The sequence below is a fragment of the Podarcis muralis genome, chromosome 2 (genome assembly GCF_964188315.1).
Source record: "Podarcis muralis chromosome 2, rPodMur119.hap1.1, whole genome shotgun sequence".
NCBI classification, from domain to species: Eukaryota; Metazoa; Chordata; class Lepidosauria; order Squamata; family Lacertidae; genus Podarcis; species Podarcis muralis.
The window spans coordinates 29,063,851-29,082,122 of NC_135656.1; the positions used below are offsets into that span (position 1 = coordinate 29,063,851).

At 41.6% G+C, this 18,272-nt stretch overlaps 1 protein-coding gene across 5 annotated transcripts in view; it reads right to left on the reverse strand.

Moving 5' to 3' along the window:
- The window catches only part of BAIAP2 (BAR/IMD domain containing adaptor protein 2), a 134,346-nt gene that overhangs the window by 70,792 nt on the left and 45,282 nt on the right, over positions 1-18,272 (reverse strand). The window lies entirely within an intron of this gene.

The window sequence follows — 18,272 nt, forward strand, 5'->3', positions numbered from 1 at the left end:
GATGTCAAAGCAATAAACAACTATTTTACTTTTAAAAGACAACTGAAGGCAGCCCTCTTTAGGGAAGTTTTTAATGTCTGATGCTGTACTGTTTTTAATATTCAGTTGGAAGCCGCCCAGATGGCTGGGGAAACCCAGCCAGATGGGCGGGGTATAAATAATAAATTAATTATTATTATTATTATTATTATTATTATTATTATTATTACAGTACAATGTTAAGTGTAAGGCAGGTGGGTGTGCCAAATAGGGCTGGAGGCTCCTCACTTCTCATTCAGTGCAATACACACAAAAAGCATACCCGTCTCTTAAGGGTGTGGAGGGAGAAGCAGCAAGCACACAAACCTCTCACTGAAAAAAGAGGCAACTACTGTACTGTTATTACATTTATTAGCCGCTTTTTTTGACATGGCAACTCAAAGCGACTTAGCAATACATGCCAGTGAATCAGCTGCTGTGAAAAAAGAGCCTGTCCTATTACCTACAGAAAAGCAACCCTGGAGGTAGCCTTTCCCCATGCCCCTGTGAATGTATGAAACCACAAAATAGGATTAAAATACAGAGTAGCTTGAACAAGTTGGGAAGAGAACTATACAGTCATTGTAACAACACCTGCACACTGCACACAAAACCTCCCTGTGCTCAGATTATCACCAGAGTACCAACTACAATAAAAGACACTATCCCAACCTTTCAACACGGCGCCCAAATATTGATGCAAACACGGGGATTACGAAGGCAACTTAATCTAGTCTGTCTTCCCTCGCATTTATCAGGATGAAGGGAACTCTGAGAAACATTTTGTGACAGTCATTGCCTTAAGGCAGAGAGCACTATGCATACCTAAAGCATTCCTCACAAATAATTTTTGCCTAGCCTCCTCTGAAGTTTTCCAGCTGCTGAGATTCTGTAGCCTCCTTTGGCCAGAAGCAGCTTCAGCTTGTAGAATTGCTCTCCGCTTTGAAGCGTTTAAGTATGTAGGTCTTAAAACAGGAAAAACCTTGGCAAAGTCGAGGATGTGCTCGGAGGCAGAGTGCATGCTTTGAATGGAGGTGGTTCGCTTCCCAGAACCTCCAACAGTGTCCCTAGAAAGTCAAGGCCTTTGGGCATGGATAGTACCTAGGTTAGATGAACCAATTATCTTGGACTCAATGCAGGTTCATGCATTCTCATTCCACCTTGCTGCAAGACAGCCTTCTATCATCTGAATAACTGCCCCATCCTTTGAGAATGTCACCAAGCCTGTAAAAAGGACTTCTTCCGAACATTCAAGTTGTCACAAAATCTCACTAAGATGTTATAGGTTGGAGGGCGACATACACACCTGCCGCTAAAGCCTAGAAATTAATAGATGGTAAGATTTTGACTACAGTGGTACCTCGGGTTACAAACACCTCGGGTTACAAACACTTTGGGTTACAGACTCCGCTAACCCGGAAGTAGTATCTTGGGTTAAGAACTTTACCTCAGGATGAGAACAGAAATCACACGGCGGCGGTGGCGGGGCAGGCCCCATTAGCTAAAGTGGTACCTCAGGTTAAGAACGGTTTCAGGTTAAGAACAGATCTCTGGAACTAATTAAGTATGTAACCAGAGGTACTGTATTTGGGATATGAGAAATACAAGCTGCAGAAGAATTCCTCAGCTATGCAAAACTATGCAAAACTTCACAAAGACCCTGGGTGATCTCCTGGAACCCTCTGGAATCTTGTTACCGCTTGGCGGGGGGTGGCGCAGCACCCAAGTTTTGTAACAATATTGACCCTTTGAAAAAGCTTATCTAAAGCAATAGTTTCCTAATTTGCAGCCTGTAATTTTTCTTCCTGGGCTTTGACTCGCACACTGTGGTTACAGGACGGCATATGAGGGAAACAAAATGAAGTTGTAAGTCATGTTATCTGCTTAGTATGAGCTTGAACATATCAAAGCCATCCTTAACTCTGGCTGTCACCCACTGCAATTAAGCATACCGTGTCTACACGCAGTGTATGGTTTCATGCATGAAAGGAAGGTCTGGGCAAAAAGGTTAAAGCCACAAAACCTACAGGAAATTGCTTTCTGGTTGAGATGCTAAATAAATGGGAAGTGACTGGTTCTTGTTGTCAGGAGAACAGCAATATAACTTAGGAAATTTTGCTGCATACTCCGCAGAAAAAAAATGTCCAGCAACTTTCCCTTTTCAAAATAACAAAGCAATACTGGCTTAATTTGTATACAAAGCAAAAAGCCAGTTTTAAGATCGCTTGAAGACTAGAAGTTTTGCAGACAAATCTTGAGAATGGTAGCTTTCATGTGAAATTATGTCCTGCAGCAATTATCCAGACTCTGCTTTCTGAAGCATAATTGCACCCATTGATGATTTGTGTGAATACGGACAGTTAGTATGGAGAACAGCTCTTATCTGTGTCCATTAAAACATTAAGTTAGTTGGACCTTTACAAAATCAGTAAAGAAACAACATATGTCCCTGCTTCAGAGTGTTTCCATTTTATCTCAGAAGAGGACCAGTGATTGGGAAAGTTCCTGTTCAGCCCACAGAAATCCTGTTCTAGATGTTCTTGGCACTGATAAATATTTTATTTAATTAATGGTATTTTTATACTGCCCTTCATGCAAATATATCTCAAGGTGGTTCACAATGAGAAATTACAATAAAGAACTATTACATAATTGGATTTAAAAAAGAAAAGATTTACAACCCAAAACAGGTGCCTACAAGTCCGTACTAGTCAAGACCGCTAATGTAGAAATGGTGGTCAGTACTGAAGGTAGATCCTTTTCGAGCTAGTAAACAGAGTCAGATTCTTAAATGTAACTAACACATGTCACCATCATTGGTTTACCATGTCAGAAGATTAGCTTCTACAGAAAATTTTCTGAGTTCCAGTGATAGTTTACATACCTTGCTACTTGGGAACAGGGCGTTTGGAGCTAATAAAACTATTTCCAAGCCCAGCTGTCCAGAAATGTAAAAAGTAAGTAAATAAATAAAAATGTGGGTTGTTTCCAACAAAGTCAACCTGTTAACAGAAAGACCTCTGCGACAGGCCTTCCTCTTCCCTCTTCGCCTCGCCAAAAAGAAATGTTGTGAGGCTTCCCTCAACCCTCCATAGCAGATTTGGGGAGCTGGGTGCAGGGGGGACATGGATAAAGGGAGAAGTAGTAACTGTACTAACAACTTCATAGGATGAAACCCAGTACAGTATTTCTCTCTCTCTCCCCCTCTCTTTTTAAAAGGAGTTTTCAGAGACAAGTGTCTATCTCTAGTCTGGTAAAAAGATTTTTCGATGTACATTTTGACCAAAGAATCTTTTCAAGCCTATATCGGCAAAAGGAAGTGGAAAATCCTGTCTGTTTTTCTAGTTGTTGCCATTGCTAAAGTGCTCAAAATAATTATATCGCACATGTGCAAAATAGATTGTGCTTTCCACCATGAAGATGTAGAGTGTGAGAGAGAATGCTGTGGACTCACTTTCCTATATGCAAGGGAGGCAAATTTACAAGGGTTTAATGCTAAGCAGCTCCACAGGTCTCGGGCAAATGCAGTCTACAAAAACAAGGCCTTCAATCCAGGGATGTAGAACCTGTGATTCCCCCAGATCTTTCTAGGTCCCAGCTCCCATCAGTCCTAGCCAGCATGACCAATGGGAAGTGATGCTGGAAGTTGGAATTCAATAACGTTTGGAGAGTTATAGGTTCCCCAACCATGCTGCAATCTGTCCGCTGGCTCCAAAACTTAGTACAATTTTCTTGGCTTCATCCAGCAACTTGTTCTCCGGGAAGCTTATGGGCTTACGGTATCTTTCTCTCCATCTAGTTTGGCCATGGTAGATGCCTCCTTGCTGTACAAAAAGTCAAACAACTCCTTTAATTCCATTGCTGTTTCTTCTCGAAAGGACCACAAAGCTTTCAGAGTAGCTTGGATCTTCTCTGTGTGGTGGACAACCCTCTCTTGTTGCCAGTATTAAAATATTATACTGCCAGCCCAGTTGGCCTCTGTACATCGAAAAGTGAGAAGTGCCATCTTGTTGCTACCTTCAGGTAGTAGAACGCCTTGGGCTGGCTCTGCTACCATCCCTTGCTATATGTACCAGCACAGAACATCCCCTTCTCTCCCTGTGAACAGGTGTGTGTCATTCTCAACTTCTTCTGTGGTTTATTACTGTAGATGCATGAGAAAAGGTTGACATAACTTAAATAACTTAAATATGACACGAACTTGCTAAACACTGGAGCCAGCCCACGTGTCCTGAAAGTCATTCAGGGAACATCCTGAGCTTCTAATACCTTGCATAAAGGTCAGCCCATGTAAATCTAGCTACCCTTAAAATCTACTTAGCTTCTGAATGAATGCCATCGAAATAATGGTGGGATCACTTGGAGACTTGAGGCAGACAAGGATAGACAGTTTTTAGGCACTGCTCACTGGAATCACCTGCTTTCAACCTTTTATTAAGCAAAATGAATGGAATGGGAGGTAGGCAGGAAACTGGGATAAAATAAACAGTGCGAAAACTATGGAACTTCTCAGAAGTACTCTCTCAAAGCACCTTCTCTTCTCCATTAGAATGAATTGGCTAAAATTAGTACAGACCCCCTAAAAGTTCAATACAGTGGTACCTCTGGTTACGTACTTAATTCGTTCCAGAGGTCCGTTCTTAACCTGAAACTGTTCTTAACCTGAAGCATCACTTTAGTTAATGGGGCCTCCTGCTGCAGCCGCACCACCGGAGCACAATTTCTGTTCTCATCCTGAAGCAAAGTTCTTAACCCGAGGTATTATTTCTGGGTTAGCTGACTCTGCAACCTGAAGCGTATGTAACCTGAGGTACCACTGTAGCTAGTTAGCTTTTTCCAAACTCCAACAAAGAAATTTACTCAGCACTCTCAATGAACTCACACCAACTTTGCTTTAAGGACAGGTATATACCCTCCCCCACCGTCTCCATTTCTTAACTTGCTATCAGTGTGAGTTCTGCAGCAAAACTGCCACACTCACTTTTATGTAGGCTTAAGAGAATAGCTGGGGCTTCTTTCACTCTTTAGATCAAGGCGTGTATGTTTTGCAGGATTTGCCACTTGCTTAAATTGTATTCTTGCTGCCTGAATCAGCATTTATGTATTCCGTCATTTCCATTTCATATAATAAATAAAGCTTTCTTTATTCTTTTTGTGGGCATAAGGTTATGGGGTTAAACATATATTCATAATGAATGCATGTTATAACTCTAGCAAAAAATCCTAAACCTCTTAGCTTATGAATGTGTATGAATACACATTAGTGCCGGACACGCATGTAGGTTTAGACCAGGCTTCCTCAAACCCGGCCCTCCAGATGTTTTTGGCCTACAACTCCCATGATCCCTAGCTAGCTGGACCAGTGGCCAGGGATGATGGGAATTGTAATCTCAAAACATCTGGAGGGCCAACTTTGAGGAAGCCTAGTTTAGATACATACATGTAACATCCCTTTCACATAAATGCACATATGAGAAGTCAACTTCGATCTTTAGAAGAAGTGTCTTTATCCAGACACAATTTGTATGGATGGGCAGGAGCAAATAGGCACAAATCAAAGGTGGGCAGGTTACAAATAAAAGGTTATTGGAGATAAGCATTTAGTATTACTTATTGTATATTGCATTGTGTTATGACCTACCCTGAAACCTTGAGTGAAGGGCAGGATATAAATATTGCAAACGAATCTTATTTTCCAGGATACTTTAAAATCGTCCCAAAGGCATATTCCCAACTTGGATTTCAGTTCACGTGCAATCGGATGCAATCATGTCCTAATTTATAGAGCTGAAGAGCCTCTTTAAAGCAAATCAGTAATACTTTAGAGCTTTTGACATTTTAATGCATTTTTTAAAAAATAAACGAAGGCAAATTGACTTAAATATTGTAATTATTGGACTTCTGCATGAAGATCAATTATATTTTCAACAAGCAGTATAAAAAGTTTTGGAAAAGTTTTCAATATTCATGAGGCTAGTCAGATCTAAAGGTTCAGGAAAACAAAAGCAGCACACACAAATATAACACTACTGCAATGCCGCAATAGATGTTTTGATCAGCAAAACTACAAACTATGCTTATCCACCTATGCATGCTAAGGGCAGTTTCATATATTGTGGAAGCTCACAGGTACCACATGGTTTTTCCCCTGAAATGTGCAAAAGATATGCTCGCTCTCTGTCTGGTCACACATTCCTGCACCTCTTTTAACAAAATCTATGATTCTGCATGAGAAATCCAACAAGTGAAGAAAAAGAGCGTGACAGCTGAGCGTGCAGTCACCAACAGCAAAACTGCATGAAAAACTGCTGCTGTGGACAAGACAAACAGAAGATGACAGAAACATCATTTTGTAACCACACAGTGGTGGATACTTAACACAAATGGTAGTGTTCCTGTAGTGCAGGAGTGGCCAACTCCCAAGAGACTGCGATCTACTTACAGGGGGGTTCAGGTCAAAGGTTTTTTTTTAAGGGTTTTAGTGGGGAAGGAGTAACAACCACTCACCAACAAATTGCTGGGGGTAAATCACTGAGTAAGTTTCAGTCTTCCATTCTGCAGATCATGCAACAGTGGAGGGCGAGGCAAAGGGGCAGGGCAGGATTCAATTTTACCAACCTAAGTAAAGGGACCCAGGGGATCGTGATCGACCTGTTGGACATCCCTGCTGTAGTGTATTTGGGTGTGTGTGCAGCAGAACAATTCCCTTGTTGACGTTCTTCTGCCGCCTCAAGGGTAGCATCCTTAAGGCTAGAACTCGAATCTAGAAAAATGAAAGTGGGTCTCAGCAGGACTTTTCCTCAGCAGCAATTGTTTGCAGTTCCCCATAAAGAACACCCAGCCTCCAATCAAATGGAAAGCTGCTCCCTCTCTAGTACAGAACAAAATGGTTTACTGCATAAGCATTGGTTGCTATGCCACAAACATCTAAATATGGCTGTCCATGGACATAACTAAGGAGGAAATGAACAGGAAGGGAATGTGATGGGATAGAAAAGTGAGACGGTTTCAGGACACTTCTTTGGCCACATAAAATTAGGTCAGGTGCCACAGGCAGCCCCCAGGTTATCTACCTGTCAGCTAAAAGCTCACTTCCAGATTCTGGAAATTGCTTGCTTCCACCTGAAATCACGAATTTGCTGGAGTTATTATGCTAACACTCAACCATGACAAACATTTTGCTCCAGTGCGCAAAAGATTAAACCACATCCCATTGCTTTAAAACTTAACAGTAGCAATTAATTTATAACAGTGGTGAATAAAATGTGGACTGAAATAAAAATGTTTTAAGAATCCCCCCCCAAAAAAATGTGACCACGTGTATTTCCTGTGTGAGTGAATTCTAAAGAGAGAAGCGCCACCACTGAAAAGGCCTTGTTTATCTTCCAACTTACCATATCTTATCAATGGACCAGACAATAGGGGGCCCCAGCAGCTGAATATATAGCCTAGGAGACTTATATGAGGACAAATTCAAAATAAACAAGTTTCAAGCAACATTTAACAAGCTCATCCTCTAAAATTTGAAAAGCAGCTGTGGGCTAGATCAAAGCTTTCTCAAATGCATTTGAAGAAATATCAAGGAAAAGTGCATACATTTAAAATGAGAGGTTAATAGACTCCATTTTTTACCAACTGCATGTTTAAGAAGATCTATACATCAAGGAGCATCTCTTTGATTCTACGAAGGTACTGTTCTCCAAAAAAGATGTTGAAAGGATTGCTTGTATCAGCAGGTCTCTAATGCCCAATTACCCAGGCAACTTAACACAGGGGAAAGGCAGTGATTCTTTCGAGGGTAAAGAACTAATTAACAGGTACAGGATAGCATAGAGGTTTAGTGGCAGCCAGCCAGCAGAAGTCTGCTGTGCCAAAAAAGCAGGAATAGCCATTGAAAGGGTCAGAAGTGGGGGTGGAGGGAGAAGGGAGAAAGAGAGACAAGCACATAATCTGGTTCTGAGAATCCTTTCAGCTCCCATCTCTAGTTCCCAGGATCTGCCCCCTTAGCAGAAACACCCTACCTGCAAGCTTAACCTGTTGACAGAACAATCTCTATCATACACATTCAAAACCTATTCAGGAACAATACATTTGTTGACAGAAGGCTGGGTGTCACCTTTTCAACCGTACTTTCAATCCGTAGGACTTTTAACTAAACAGAAACAGAGGCCTTGTCTGCAGTTGAGAAATTTAACTTTTAGAGTTTGTCTTCAAAACAACGGTTATTATAAAAAGAGCTCAAGGATTCTACGGCTGGCAGTGCCCAGCTATTGTTGAATTCTCAGGGCGATTTCCCACTCGCATGCATATTTTGATAGTGTCTCAGTCACTGTTTCCAGGTGGTTTGTCAACACTTGACACCAGATCCCAGGCACTCCTTAGAACTAATCCATGAGTTATTATTTGTATAGCGCCACCCATGTACAGCTAGTTTCATAACAAGAAGAAAAGGCAGGGAACATTCAATCTAAAGAGAAGTTTCCATGACTAACCCCTTCCAAGATGTGATCAATACTATTTGCTTCAAACCTAAGCTGTCTAGATAAATTTTACTAAAACAACTACTTCTGTTTTGCAGGTCATCTCTAGCAGTAATCACCTTGTTTAATTTAATTTTAAAATATTTCTAGGCCACTTTTCATTTTTACAATTCCAAGCAGTTATAAATGAATCATAGCAGCATTTTGAAATGCAGGTAAGTAGGAGCCTGGTGTGCTTTAAATTAAAAAAGCAGTTGATGCATTCAACAAAAGCAGTTTTGCTGAATCCAAACAACTCAGAGCAAATATTCTCAGAACCTGCCAATTAAGTCTTCAGTGTCAGGAACCAAGTTTCTTAAAAAAACACAAAGCTTCTTCACCTGTTGTGTTTTCCCAGAACCACAGCTATTCCTTGGCTTCCTTCCGAACTATTGGATGGGAGAAGCTGTAGCTACCCATCTAGGAGTCACGCAGATTCTTAAAACACAGAATTGCCAGCTACCTTCTGAGCCAGGTGAAAGCGCTGCATCTTCAGTATTCCAGATCTCAAGTTACTTCAGGATTCTTCAATTTCTCTTTCCTCACCTTCTTGTTTGTTTCCCTGCCAGCATTGTGCAGGTGATACAACAAAGAGGAGAGACTAGCTCAACCAAGACCCTCAACCGAAACAGAAACCTCTGATTACACACACTGAAAAAATGACAATCTTTATTGCTTTTCGATCAGGAACTATTAAGTGTGGGGTACGTGTTGATTGTACACTAGTTTGCAAATGCATAGCTTTGTATGGAAGCCACTGTTTTCACTTGTGCATATAAATGTTTACTTTGATATGATGCAATAAGAGGGAAGAGTCATATGTCCCTATAGTGACAAGCTAAAAGGGGGTCGGGGAAGTTGTCCCAGAACGCAGCTTGAAGTTAGTTTTGTGGCAAGGGCATTCCTTCTCTATTAAGAGTACCGTATTTTTCTGTGTATAAGACGTTTATTTTTTAAAAAATTATATACAGTGGTACCTCAGGTTAAGAACTTAATTCGTTCTGGAGGTCTGTTCTTAACCTGAAACTGTTCTTAACCTGAGGTACCACTTTAGCTAATGGGGCCTCCCGCTGCCGCCGCGATGTACCACTTTAGCTAATGGGGCCTCCACCACCGTGTGATTTCTGTTCTCATCCTGAAGCAAAGTTCTTAACCCAAGGTACTATTTCTGGCTTAGCAGATGATCTATAATGAAATTAAGAAGGTCCTTAAATGTACCTTTCGTAAGAAACCAGAGGCTTTTCTCCTGGGCATGGTCGGCCAATTGGTGTCAAGGAAGGATAGGACGTTTTTTATGTATGCTACCACAGCAGCAAGGATTCTCTTGGCAAAGTATTGGAAGACACAAGAACTACCCACGCTGGAAGAATGGCAGACGAAGGTGATTGACTACATGGGATTGGCGGAGATGACCGGCAGAATCCGTGACCAAGGAAAAGAGACGGTGGAAGAAGACTGGAAGAAATTTAAAGTTTATCTTAAGAACTGTTGCAAAATTAATGAGTGCTAAAATGTCAAGGGAAAAGAAAAATATAGAATTTCAGCTGTAATTTTTAAGTAAGAGAAGAAGGGGGGGGAAGGAAATAAGTAATTAGTTAATTGAAGTGAGGGGTTGCTGAAGAAATTATAAAATAGGGATGCAGGAAAGGGGAGGCATGGGGAAGTCAGGAAAGTAAGATTCATGAAAAAGAGGTTATGAAATTATACATGTTTATTTGTTTGTTTGTTTGTTTGTTTGTTTGTGTATGTATTGTGTATTGTTTTGTTTTTATTCTGTGTTGGAAAATCAATAAAAATTTATATATATATAAAAAAATATTTCTGGCTTTGCAGAGTCTGTAACCTGAAGCGTCTGTAACCTGAGGTACCATTGTATAAAGTTTGGGGTTGTCTCATATACGGAGAGTGCAGAGAGTAGACTGGGGATTGGTTGCTGCAGCGAGCAGGAGATTGTCAGCGACAATAGGGTGTGTGATTGGTTGCTGTGGCAAGGGCTGATGTCGATAGGCTGGCGCTGTGGCAACTGGGCGGGCGATTGGCAGCTGCTGGCAGTGAGCAGGCAATTGGTGGCTTTGGTAGCACGTGGTACTGTCAGCGTTGATCAGGTGGGTGAGCGATTTTAGGCAACCCCCACCAAAAAAAACTCAACAACTCTTGGCAATCTCCACCCCCACTTTCTTAATTTCAAGTCCCCCAAAATAGGGGGAGTCTTATACACGGAAAAATACGGTACGTGTTTCCAATGATGGACTCCGCATGGGGCCTTTAATCCAGATCTAATTCAGATTAATGCCTGCACACGTCCTGGCAGCAGCAGATGGCACATCACACAGCGGCTGGCAATCTAGCCCTACCTGAGTGCACTGCTATAAAAGACATTTTTCTGCAACGCTCTCTCCTCCGAGAATCCTGTGGTATTTTACTGGGATATACAAAATGCTGGTTGATTATACCGTCTCATCAAAACTTTCCAACACTTAACCATTGTCTCCTCCCACTTCCTTTAACAGAGGTCTTAGGGTAGACTGTTTCATCTTTCCAGCATCAAATAGACAGGCAGGTTCACAGAGGGGTTTTGCCTATGGGAGGGACTGTATAGGGAACCTAAACTTATGGGTTTGTATGTGTGAACCAGATCTTTGATAAGCGTCTCTTGCCTGTCTTTCCACCTCCGGAACAAAGAATTTCAAAGCCACGTAATATAACGCGATGTGACTTCCCGGCTCTCTATCATGGCATTCACCACAGTCGCTGGAATCGATTGCAAGTTACACATGTAGAAAATTGCTAGCCAGCTGCAGCCTTTCAGCTCCTGAAACCTTTCTAATGTTAGCTACCTTTTGAACAAGAAGATAAGCAGTTTTCCCCAAGACCTGGCTTCCCTTGTGTGTAATTCTGAGTTGGGAATGCAAATTTATCTGTTCGGCAATTTCTGAACAGCGTAACACAGGTCACTGTAATCGACATTAGTCCGCTCAAATAAGCACATGTCCCTAGTCTGTTATACATCTGTTGTCATATTAACTCCCTTACTCAGACAAATGACCTTTACGCATTCACCGTGTTTATCACCACACTGCTCCTGCTGCCACAGAAAGCAGATACCTGAGACAAGTACAAATCCAATTAAGAGATTTATTAATCCCCCCGGAGGAGGATTCAAAAGAAGCACTTACAAAAGGGTTTCCAATCTGGGTCAAAGGCAATGACAGGCACCATGTAAGTTTTTCCATGCTCAGAAGGAGCTGCTCTCTCTACACAAGCTGCCGTGCAGCATCTATCACAAAAAAAGGATAGGTGAAATATTTGCACAACTACTGCTAAAATAGTCGCACAACAGTTTCACATCTCCTGATCTTTCTAAGTTTGAGGGGTTCAGGAGGGTTTTTACACCCTTGATTCAACCTGGACCTACCTAGGTAAAAAAGGAGCATGCGGGAAGTTTCTGCAGCGAGCTTAATATGCCGTAACTTTTATGCTGAATGTTTGCCAGAAGCAAATGCATGCTGACATTTCATATTAACTCCTTTCCAAATGAATGTCAGCATTCTTCTAGATAAAATCGAAACCCACCAGAATTCAGCTAATCCTTTTATGTTGAAATTATTTTTGAGTTTCCCCTCTACCTGCAGCCTGCTCAGAAATGTAGGGACTGTACACCCTCCCTCCCACTCACCCAAGATACTTCTTAGACACTAAATATGTAGACCAGCCAACTTCCACCAGCTACCCAATCTGTTTGTATTTTTAAAATTCAAGGAATTCAACCGATAATATTTTAGCTGTAGCATCAGGATGCCAGAAAAGGGCTTTTACCTGTTAAATTTGCCTGTGTCACAACTGTGAAAAGAGACAGGAGTACTGCCAGAAAAGAGAGTTTGGCAGTGAACCTTTGCATTAAATTTCACATCTGAGAGAGCTGCCTTCAAATGTTTCTTCCCCAAAGGAACCTTTAGAGTAGGAAACCATAGCAAAGCTTCCTGAACATGTAGGCTTCAGCAACTTTTAGTATTGCCATCCACAGCACTAACAAGCAGCTGCCACACATTTAAGGCTGAAAATGCAAAAACTGACTTGGAGGGAGGTGCAGTCTGGACAGTTCTGATATACCTATCGCAGACTGGTTTCCTAGCAATGAAAGCGGAATTTTTATGGATGGCCATGACACGCACAGCTGGCCCTCTGTGATGGTGCTGAAGCTAGTTACCTGGAGGACCCAACTGGTCCCAGATCATGCTCCCAGATCTCAGCCAAGTACAACTTTGTTTTGTTTTGCTTGGAGCTCTGCTCGTTTTATTTTGTTTTGACACTTCTGCCAGTAGGTTCGTCCACCAAATCTTATCTTAGTTTTCTTCTTCTCTTAACTTAGCTATTCATAAAAATAAAAAAAAATGGGGGGGGGGGGGAGATGGAACCATCCATGGGCATTTGTCCTCTTCTTTGCCCCACTTCCTCCACTGAGGATACCATTTTGTCCAACTTAAATCCAGCCATTTTCTCTCTTCATATGATATCAGCAGTATTAAACAAATCATCTCCTCCAAGTCATGAGTCCAAGCAGTTTCCTGTTTGCTCCAACACTTTCCCAAGGGGGTGAGGGACACTCTTTACCACTGCATCAGGGCAAACATCAATTGTCAGAAAAACCAATTGACGTTTGGGTTCAATTCAGCGCTAAAGAGTGGGTTTTCCCGGGTGAAAGCTGCAGGACAAGCAGAAGTCTGGATGAGCCCTAAGTGTTCCCCACTCCCCAACCCCCAACCCCAACAAAACCCCCACAGAGTCACTGTCAATTGCTTTCTTCATACATCTCAATTTCTTCAATTTCTAGGATCTGCTTGGAAAATTGTAAAGGAAGTGAAAGTCACCTCCAGGCCAGAAGGGAAAGTGGAAGTCTATTCTGAATAAATCTCCATGTCCCTGCAGTAGCCAAGAAGAAGAATAGAGAGGGAGCTTTTACTGAGCTATAAATGGAGCAAGGTTGGCTTACAGGTGCAGATATATTTACCTAGACAGAAGGTGGGGAGCGGGAGTGAAAGTTGAAACTAAGAAAATACCAGATTTCCCTTTGAAGATGTAGTTTGCACTGCCCCCACATCAACACACACCCCTGTCCTGTCTCAGTAATAGTAGTGGCAGGATGCAGAATATGCTAAGTGAGACTACCAAGAGGGAAAGAATTCTGACGCTCCACCTAAGCGAAGTGACTCAGTTCCCAGGAATTTGTCAAGGCATTTAGTATCGACACTGTAGCACAGGTACTCACTTGTGGGCATTATAACATTTCCACCCATCTGCTGTCCTCCCTAACAAGCAAACCTGTGTAACGACAACAACATCAACATTAAGAGTTGCAGCATAGCAACTGAAGTTCATGACTTTGACGAAAGGAAAGAGACAATGGGCCGATTTCTCTAAGGAATTTTAAAAGGACATGTTTTGTAATCAGGTCATTATCTTAAGTAACTAAAAATAACTGCATCTGTAGCCAAGCTTACCCCATTTACAGCTCAGTAAAAGCCACCCTCCCATTCTTCCCAGTTGCAAGTATTCTGTAGAAGAACAGTTTAGTAGTTGTCAAATTTCACAGAATTATAGTCTCTTGCCCCCTCCCAAAAAATAGATATAACTGACAAGGAATGCAAGGAATCATATGCATTTGAAACCAAGATGAAACTAGGAAGAAGTGAGTTATTATAGGAACACAATACTGTACATACATATCAAAGACCAGTTCTACGCAGAACTAGACCAAGCTGTCAGGAGAGTCCCAGCCTGCGAACAATTCCTCCCACCGGAGATTTCAGTACCAGAGCTGGGGACGATCATCACACATAGGACAACTGCACAGGCCACTTTGGTATTGGCAGCATGAACAAGAATGGACAAAAGCTGCTTGAACTGTGCTCTTCACAACCTCTACCTCGTGAACACGTTCTTCTCTACTAAGGCAAAACAGTGAGTGTCCTGGAGACATCCAAGGTGAGGCCACTAGCCCCAGCTGGACTTGATTGCCACCAAGTGATCAACCCCGAACTATGCTTGTGTCACATGGAGCTACCACAGAGCCAAATGCAACACGGATCATTTCCCTGGTGGTGAGCAAGATCCTTATCCAGCCAAAGAGGGCCCATAACACAAAGCAGAAAAGAGTGGCCTTGATCAATTGCTATAAGGCGAAGACCAAGGTGAGCCTTGGATTCATGAGTTTTCCCCATTTCTGTTCCTCCAATGCTTCTGTTTTAGATTAACCACAGTTTGGTATTACATCCAAATCCTTAAACCTTGATTAATCTTGAACTCTGGTTAATTAACTAGGCTTTGAAGTCGCCTTGTTTCAACAAACCATAGTTAAGATTAACCAGAATGTTCAGCTTCTGATATTACAAGCAGCTGCCGTAAATCTTAAATTGAAACGAAAACTTCCAAACACTCATCCTCACAACATGCCAGAGGAAGGACAGGAGAAATCAAATCCTAAATTTGCTGCAGGTTGTCCTCATAATTCTACACAATGGTTTAGTATCATGTGTGAATACAACCTCAATCTACTATAGTCCCACCCTTGATGGGGTGGTGGTGGTTTGCATCCATGGTAGTAGATAGTTGTAAAGTCTTTCACATTTGGATTTCACCCACAATGCTGAACCATGGCAGGAATGAACATTTTATTTTCTTTAATTTGGATAGGATGGGTTCCACAAGTTCTGCAACAGGAAACAAACAATCTACAAAGTGGTTAAGTTACTGAAGCTATGTGGATTTCTTCTCAACATTTTTCTAAATACAGGAATTGCACTTCAAATTTTCGGAAGAAATGCAGGGAACTTCAAAAATAGTGGGCAGTGAAGAATATACATGTTGACAGAGGAGATGTGACCCCAAAGCTGCTTCTCTCAGGGATTGCTGAATAAGTTGGGTGTCTTGAGTCCATCAATTCACAAGCTTGATATGTTACTCTCTTGACTTGCAGCAACATGAGTAGGACTAATCACTTGAACAGAAAGTAGGCTTTCTGTAGGGATTTCTATAGTCACTGTGGCCCTAATGTATTTCACTTACCAATCTCAAGGCTTAATATATTAAACAAGACTGGTACACATTCACAGTCTTTCATATGCAACGAGGTTATACAGGGGTTTTGCTGCATCCTTACTTCCAAAGTGGGCAAAGGATTGCAGCCATATTAAATAAAATCTCAAAAAAACGACAACCAAAGAATAGTTCAGCATGCACAATGTCTGACATGTTTAAGTATGCTGGAAGGAATGCAAACCTAAGCAAGCACAGCACTTCAGAACCATGCAAATAATAATAATAATAATCTGCAGCTAGCTAGCTAGCATCCCAAATTCTACAGCTATGCCTCGGAGCAAAATGTAAAATCCGCTGTTCCTTCAAGGATCTGCAACTAATGGCAAGCCATGCATTATCTCTCAGATTTCTTCAAGGCAGAAAAGAGCAACACAGTTAGATTCTTTACTCCATATAAAAAGGCAAGCGCAAAAGGACACAGAACTGGCATTTTTCTCTACTGGGTGTATTTAAGTAGATAAAGGGCTCCTTCAGGGCAAGATGACAACAACATTGGCTCTGTTGCTCTGTGCAGGGGATGCCGTCTATGTGCACATGGCTGCGATTGAACCCAAGTGAGCTGTTGACTTGGGGCAAAATAGAGCACATTGTATGAATATCAGATTAGCTAAGGTTTTGGAAAGACTTTTAGAGTCCTAACTTCAGGATGATTCCCCAAATACTCAGCAAACCAGAGTTTATTGGAGCCAGAAGGCTGTGTTGTTACTTTTACAGTACAAATCATGCAGGCTGTGCACATTTACTTAAGACTGATTGGGGAGGGGGAATTTGGAAACGGAGCAAAAAGGAAGGAATTAAAACGTGGGTGGTTGCTTGATGGGGATTAGAAAGGCTGCAGAGAAACCCAAACAAACTCTCATTACGCTGACAAGAATTTACTTGGAACAGCAAAACATCTAGCAAGATGTCTGACTTTTCAGGGCTTGTGTGAAACTGCCATGTCCTGATACATGCTTGCATTTCCAAAAAAACACCTCCGTGTAGTATGCACAGGTAGCAGGCTATTCAGGCCCTGTGTTTTATTAGCATTTGTCTGAGTCCCACCTATGTATCAAAAGTAACACTCACAGAGAACCAAAAACAGATTTTCCCCACATCTATACATTGCAAGGAACATAGAGGTGTTATTGTGGCAGCCCATCAGAAGCGCCACTTCCCCAGAAATAAAACCTAAGTGTTTATTATTCACAGGTGACTCTGCAGTTCCCAGGAACTGACAGAGTTGTCATTCCTTAAGCAATGGAGGGGGGGCACTTTGGCTATTTTTAAAAATAATGTATATACCACTGTTTGTCAAAAGACCTCAGGGCGGATGACAGTATTTTACATATATACAAACATAAAAGCACAATACAACAAGTCATCAAATACTCTCATCAGAATAATAACTATAATTGCCTAGCCTAAGCCAAAGATCTCTTCACCCACAGGCTGGACAGAAGAGGAAGGTCTACAGCTGGTGCCAAATGACAGCCGATGTTAATGAGAGCTGAACCTCAAGGGGAAAATGTTCCACCAAAGTTAGGGCGTTAGCGTAAGTTCTGTGATTAACTCTGCAGCAGTGAAAGCTAAAACTTCTCTACAAGCAAACATGTGTCTTGTTAAAGGATAGCCTACTACTTTCATCTATCTTTAGGTTAGGTAAGCATGAAGGAAATCGTTTAGGGGGGCAATTAATACCCCATTTCCTTTTCCAAGAAAGAGGAGTGCTTATGAACCAAGTTGTGGAGAGATTATGTATGTCTAATAGCACTAGAGTATTATCATAAGGCTTGCACGAGCAGTTTTAAAATTTTGCAAGAGACCGTAAATTAAACTGCATAAGACTCCCAATATTAGCCCACAACTAGTACTGCCATGTTGTTGTTTTTCATAAAGTGGATTTTTATTTTTGATCTACTCACTAGCATGAGACCAATAAAACAATGTTTATTGCAGAGAGAGAAAATATTCCTGCACCTGCAATTATGATATTTCAGGCAAAGTAAACACATTTATGAAATACTGGGGATTGCTCACACTAGCTCAACTCAAACGCTACACCAAACCATGATTAAAGATGCTTAACTGGCATGTTGTCCAAATTGCTCACCAGTCTAACTGATCTTAAGAAATGTGGACCAGCAAGCAGGACCTCTGGCATTGATCTCAAAGGAAGGCCAGTTCATGCAGGTGCAAGAGGTGCTTCAGTTAACCTGGTTCCAAACTGCTTCCTTAGAGAAGGGCCTCAGTGAAATAAAGGCGTTTTATTTAAAGTCATGTCAAGCGTGATTGGCTGGTGGAGCCAAAAATTTGGTTGACTTTGCAGACACATTTATATTTTTCCTGCAATGATCATGGTCCTGATTTGGATCTCAGGCTTATGGAAAACCCCTCTGACTCTAAAATGCCAATGTCTTATATCTAGTGCCTTGAACAGGATGCACTTCAAACAGATGGAAATGAATTAGGGTATTTTGCATCTCATGTGCAAATAAACATCCATCCTGTCACTTAAGCATAATTTACGGAATCCATATTCCAACAATAAACACAGGAGAGTGTAACCTAAGAAGACAAAACCTGCATGTTTGAGAAAGGGGTGTAACAGCTCACGTTGAGCAATACACAGGCAACACCGGAGGATGTTTTAGAACTCCT